Source organism: Castor canadensis, chromosome 12 (assembly GCF_047511655.1).
Source record: "Castor canadensis chromosome 12, mCasCan1.hap1v2, whole genome shotgun sequence".
In the NCBI taxonomy this organism is placed as follows: domain Eukaryota; kingdom Metazoa; phylum Chordata; class Mammalia; order Rodentia; family Castoridae; genus Castor; species Castor canadensis.
Genome location: NC_133397.1, coordinates 94,231,069 through 94,238,066, shown reverse-complemented (window position 1 = coordinate 94,238,066; position 6,998 = coordinate 94,231,069). Strand labels below are relative to the sequence as shown.

General features: G+C 36.8%; 1 long non-coding RNA gene across 1 annotated transcript; it reads left to right on the top strand.

Moving 5' to 3' along the window:
- The first annotated feature begins 1,271 nt into the window (after nt 1-1,271).
- Nucleotides 1,272-6,675, top strand: LOC141415071 (uncharacterized). The gene is made up of 3 exons (XR_012440098.1): nt 1,272-1,493; nt 2,463-2,533; nt 6,414-6,675. It is a non-coding gene; the product is annotated as an uncharacterized lncRNA (long non-coding RNA).
- The last annotated feature ends 323 nt before the right edge of the window (nt 6,676-6,998 follow it).

The following is a 6,998-nucleotide window of genomic DNA, read 5'->3' as shown; positions in this document are numbered from 1 at the left end:
AATCCCACTTCTAGAAATGTCCTCTGAAGATACTTCTCCAACAATTATGAAAATACATATGCACAAGATTATTCATTACAGCTTTGTTTCTAAGTACAAATTATTGTAAACTACCCAGATGTCCAAGTACAGGAGACTGGTTGGAGAGCTACAGTACATCCACAAAATGAAGTATTAAGCAGCCCCAAAAGGAATAAAAGGAATCTCTATGAATCACCATGGAGGGACGTTCAGCAGATACTATTAAGTGAGAAAAGCAAGAGGAAAAGAATCATATATAGTATGCTACTTTTTTCATAGCAACGGACAAATAAGAAAAAAACATACTTGCATATATTTACTGCAAACGTGGCTACAAAGGAACAGGGTGGAAGGATGGGCCATTGGATGCAAGGGATACAAGAGAAAGTGACACTTCTCTTGTGGAGTTTCGACCTTTAAAACCATAATGATATACACATTCGAAAAAGCTCAAATGAAGGAAGAAATTAGAAAGAGGAAAATTGAAATGAATTGAAACAAGTGAGTCTAATGCTATTTCAAATTATTCATTACCACAGTGAAAAGGAGAAATAAGTGAATTAATCTAGGTTATTTATGAACTCAGTATTTGACTGAATGCCCTCAGTACTTGGCAAGATGGTGTATGGAGACAGGAAGGAAGGACTGCAAATACATACTGAATTTCTATTAAGTCAGAGTGTTTATGAAGTGACATTGGTAAGGAAATTATGAAACTATTTTAGATGCGTTCTTGGACTGAGCGAATGAAAATCTACACTAATGTGGAGTAAATATGTTGATCGAGCCAGGGTTCGTGCAGGAGAAGAAAGAACAAACAAACACGGAATGGAACAAGGCAAACAGACCTTTGAGGATGCTTTGGAATCAGAGGTGCTGGCTGCTTTTGGATGTTTGTGTGTCTATGTGCAGTGTCCAGGGGGAGGTTGTCCAAGAGGTTGCATGGACCAGCACTGTGAATATGATAAAGCAACAGTGAGTCTGAGTGGAGGGTCTTATTTTTATTTTTGTAACTTCAGCACATTTTAAGTTAGTTCCAAATAAAAAGATTATTTTATAAAGTTCACGACCTATAGCAATACACCAAAAATATTTTCCTCTGAAAAATTAGTTTATTATTTCCTAGAGTATATGTATTTTACAGTGCTGCTATGATTAACCAACATTGTTAATAAAAGTGCATGAACAATGTTACAGAAGTAAAAATCAAGATTTGAAAATATAACATATTAGGTAAAATATTAGAGATCTTGTACTTAAGTGTACATTTGCATAAAACTAATTGAAGTATGAAAACCTTTTATTTTTATGGCAGCATATCCTGGTAGTCATGCTTACATATCCATTTCCTTCCTCCCTCAGATATTCACTGCAAACATTGCTAGGCACTCCCAGAACAGATCCTTAGTGGACTTACTCTTCTAGGGATCGATCAAGGCCTCGGTCAGGAGATCGATGGTGAGCACGTTCTGGTGAGTGACATTTTGAACTCGGTTTCATTGAGCTCAAATGATAAGCATTACTTGAGCGATTTTGGTGGCAATGTTGTTGGACAGCCCTCTCCCTAAAGCAAAATAGTGATGTCTTTAAATTTTATATTCTGTGACATTACGAAAACTGTCACAACAATGCAGCTCAATTCATGCTTTCAAATCTAACCATCATGAAATAACTAAAACCTACTGTTGAGCGGGATGTGGTGTTCATGCCTGTATTAGCAGCACTCTGAAGGCTGACACAGGCAATTGCAGATTTGAGGCCAGCCTGGTCTATAGAGCTGTCTCAAAAAACAAAACAAACAAACCAAAAAACCAAACAAGATCTATTTTTACCTAAGAGATAACCTTCCAGGCTGAATAGAGATAAGCTTACCTTCCAAAGGGCTCTGTCCCTAGTTGTCTTTTCCTAATGTCTACATCCGCTTCTAGTCATGTCAGGACATTTCTGAACTGGGCTACATCTCTACTCTGCACAGCCCTGTGTAAGTGAGAATAAGAGTGGCAGTTGATTCAACTTAATGTGACTGTGACTCCTAGAATGGATTCAACCATGTTGGCAATGGTTCTCAGCTGAATCCAAGTCACACTGTGACTTTTATGGACAAATTTATAGTATGTCTAAAATGAGCATACTTTAGATGTATTCAGTGTACAAACAAATTTATTTGAAAAGCCTAAACAGCCTCAGTCTCATTCAATTAATTAAGTTTCTTCTTAGTCTTGCTATGTATAGATGGGACAATGTACATGATATTAATCTGTATTATCCATTTACTGCAAATACTTTTTATAAAAGTACTTTGATCAAATTAACACCAGAATTTACAAGCACCAAGTTAATATGGTCTGTTTTATATATGTTAATATAAGTACTGTACAGGTACTTAAAGTGAAATTTAATATGCATAGTGTTACACACCTAAAAATTCTTCAATTTAACAGGATGTTCCTTAAGGCTAAACCATGCTTCAAAACCCTGTGGCTAGAGCACACCATCATGAAGACAGTAACGGGTGAGTGTGGCTTTCGTTGAACATTCTGTCCTTTCTGCTTGCTTTCAGGATGGCAGTGCAGACTGCTGAAATCTAAATGCAAGAGTAAGAACACGGAATTTTATCATGCTAGCTAGTTCTAAGTGAGCACAAACCAGCTAGTGTAATACAGTGTATTAGACTTATGGTTGGAGATGTGCTCCCACCAGCGTGAGGAAAGGATCCTGTAGACCCAGTTGAAGGTATCACAATAGCCCAGCTATGACTCAGTGACCTCTGCCAGGACCTGGGAGTGTGTCTGAAGGAGACAGGCCCTGGCTCTATGGCCTTTGCATGCCAGGGGCTCCTAGGATTGGCTGGTTGCTGAGACCATGATTCCTATGCTTCCCCAGGTCCAGGCTCAGAGGAGAGGGCACAGTAGAGGCTGAAAGAGAAAGTGTTCTAGTTGGGACAGATAAGAACAGAGCCTAAGGAAAGCCATTAGCTGTGTTAGAGGCACCAGTTTAGTAAATAATAAACATTCACTATCCAGTCAGATATTTCCGTACAGATCTCCAGCCAGGGGTCTTTTGGTACCGGAGTTTGAACTCAGGGCCTCATGATTGCTAGGCAAGTGCTTTGCCACTTGAGCCACTCTCCCAGTTTGCCTCAAACTACCATCCTCCTGCTCTCTGCCTCCCACCTAGCTGGGATTACAGGAGTGAGCCACTGTGCCCAGCTTGCTAGGGGTCTTCTAATAAAATCCTAGTATTGCTAGGGATTCTTAGAAGTAAAAGAGCAAAAAAAAAATGCCAGGATGAATACTCTTGTTAGTGTTCAGTATTTCGTGAATTCAGGAGTTCTTCCATGTGTACAGTAAAGACTAGGTAGCGATACCACACAATCCATAAAAATAAAAATTCTTCTGATTTCAGGGTGATTAATTTTTCTACTCTGCTCATATTTATTTCTTAATGGCAGCATTTTAGATCAGACATTCTATCATACATACCCTATCCCTTGCCAGAAACAATCAGCAGGGATGGTTAGAATTAAATATCTTAGATAAGGCAAAACATAATAGATAATGCTATTAAATCTTAGGCAAATCTCAATACTTCTGCTCCTCACTTTAATTAATGGAAATTATGGGAACTATATTTTCTACATTCCAGTTTTAAATTCTAATAATCTATAAAGTATAAAACTTCAGAAATACATTTTTATGTTATTATATTGTTAGCAAATTCACATTTTATTTTCTGCCAAACATAAGCATTCTTTAAGAAGGTGAATTTCAGATTCTTTTTCTTGAAGTGCTATCTGAGACTGATATTCTTTGTCTCGATTGACCACCAGTGAGCTTCCAGATTCTGCATGGAGATTCTCTCATTTGTCATCTGACTTCTGAGGAGTTCTATTTCAGAAAGAGCAAAATCTAACTCATTCTCCATCTGTATAATGATAGGAAGAGAGTTACACTTATTCCCATTCATTCACTTTGCTGACATATCAGAGACTCAGAAATTTTTGCCATATGTTATACAGAGAATCACTTTTAATTTCTTGATTTAAAATAGTGTCCTCCTTAACAGTACATACACAATACATACGCATATAGTGCTGCTTTCCTCATCTCTCTGATCAGAAATTCATCCAGTTAAGTGATCTTATCATTCCCAAAATGAAACCAATTTCTATCTTCAGTTTTGGTTCTCTCTTTTTCTTTTTTGGTTATTTCTTTATATTCTCTGACATGTCATTCATATACAACTGAGTGACTCCTGCTCATCATGAGTTAGGTGAGTTACACACACCTAACTTCTGGATGGAACATCATTGTGCTCCATAATTAAGGAACATAAGTTATAGATGTATAGTCCCTTGACATCGATCTGTGGAAAATTTTCCTAGATGCAATGCACAATAAATTTAACTACATAAAAAGAAATATTTTGATATTCAATGTAAACTAAAATCTGAAAATAGCCATAAGAAAATAAATTCAGAAAATTAAAGTTAATACATTTACTAATATAAAGAATTTGTACAAAGTGCCACTGAACATGAACTAATGATATGTCAGAATGTACACTTGCTAGTAGTCAAATAGATATAAATGCAAATAATGTTATTTATAGTGCAAAGTTTCTTGACACTACAAATCTTTTGGGATGAACAGTTATTTGGTGTGGGGGACTGCTCTATGAACTGTAAAATATTCAGCAATATCCCTGACCTTTAGACACTAGGTGCCACCATTATTCCCCACTCTGGTCATGACCATCAAAATGTATCTAGATGTTGCTAAATACTTTTCAGTTCAATTGAGAAGTCTATCAAACACATTGTTCCAGTCTGTCAAATTGGTAAGTTTGTTAGTTCATGTTAACAAACATTAAAAGTGGCAATGACAATCTCATATATTTTGCTGGCAGGAATACAAAATGGAGCATTACTTTTTTGGCAATGGCTGTACTGGATTACAATTCACATACCATATAACTCATGCCCTTCAAGTATCAAACTCAATGACTTTTAACATATTAATAGAGCCAGGAAACCATTGCCAAATCTAACATGAGAACTTTTTCATCACTTAAGAAAAGGAACTCAGTGCCAATTAGTGGTCACCCTGTCCTTCCCCCATAACCCTAAGCAATCCCTAATTTACTTTCTGTCTCTATGATCACCGTATTCTGGATATTTCATAAAATGGAATCATGCAGTGTGCGTGTGGTCTTTTGTGACTGCCATTCTTCACTTAGAATAAATTATCAAGAGTATCAATGTTTTACCAGGTACCAGTGCTTTGCTACTTGTGTTATCTAGTGATATTCCAGTGCACAATGCACCACGAATAACCATTCATGAGTTGGGGACATGTTTGTTGTTATACTTTACAGAATGCTGCCATGAGCACTGTGCACAGTTTTATATGGACATATGTTTTCATTCCTCTTGGAAAGTTAGGAGTAGGATTTCTGGGCTGTGTGGTGATTCTAGCTTTCACATTCTGAGTAACTGCTCGAGTGTTCTCTGAGGTGGCCTTGTTATTTTACATTCCCACCATCAACAGATGGGGGGTTCCACTTTCTCCACATCTTTGTCAACACTTCTCATGGTATTTTTAACTGCAGCCCCCATAGTGATTGTGAAATGTGTGGTTCTGATGTGCATTTCTCTGATTATCAATGATACTGAGCACCTTTTCATGAGCTTACATTTCCATTGATATCCTTTGCTCAATTTTAGTTTGGTTATTAAGTTGTAAGTGTTCTTTATTCATTTCAGATACAAACCTCTTATCAGATAAATGGTTTGCAAATGTTTTCTCTCATTTTGTGATATCATTTTATGATATCAACAAAAAATTATTCAAATGAAGTCTATTTAATCAATTTTCTTTCTTTTTTGCTAGTTTTTTATTAATGTATCAAAGAAAGTAGCTGCCTAACCAATGGCCACAGACTTACTTCTAAGCTTTCTTCTTTAGAGTATTATGGTGTGTTTTAGCTCTTACATACAGGTCTATGATTCATTTTAAGTTACTCTCTTCTGTGGTGTGTGGTAGAAATCTAAGTTCATTCTTTCATATGTATATGTTCAGTTACTCTAACATCATTTGTTGAAAATACTATTTTTTCATCCTCAAATTATCTTGGCACCAGATTTTTGAAAATCATCTGGTCTCAACTGTCAAGGACTATTTTTGCAGTCCCAGTTCCTTTCCATTGGCTACTGAGTCTTTCCTTAAGCCACCACAGCACTGTCATCATTTCTGTAGCTTTATGGTTCTGAAATCGTGATGTATGAATTCCCCAACTTGGTTCTTTTTCAAGATTTTTTGGGCTATTCTGGGTCACTAGCACTTCCATATGAGTTTTAGATCAACTTGTTTTTCTTTTATTTCTTTTTCTAGCTTAACTCCCTGGCTAGAACCTTCGCTACAATGTTGAGCAGAAGAAGCAAGACCAGTACTCTTCTCGCCAGTAATCCTATGGGTGGATTTCTACAGAGAGGACACCTGGGATTCTGAGAGACACTGTGTTGCATTTGTACATCAATGCAGAGGCTACTGCCATTTTAACACTGCTGCTTTGATCCATGAACATAAGATGCCTTTATATATTTACTTGGACTTGACTTTCTTTTGACAACATTTTGTAGTTTTGTAAAGTACAAGCTTTGCACTTATTTGCTAAATATTTTCCTAACTATTTTGTCCTTTTCCTTTTTTTTTTTTTTGTTGGTACTGGGATTTGAACTCAGGGCTTACACCTTGAACCACTCCACCAGCCCTTTTTTTGTGAAGGGTTTTTTTCAAGATAGGGTCTCACAAACTATTTGCCCAGGCTGACTTTGAACCACAATCCTCCTGATCTCTGCCTCCTGAGTAGCTAGAATTACAGGCGTGAGCCACAGGTGCACAGCTATTTTGTCCTCCTCTGATGTTCAACTTTTTGATATAATTGGATTTGATAGAATCATTTTCATTTTCTGACTA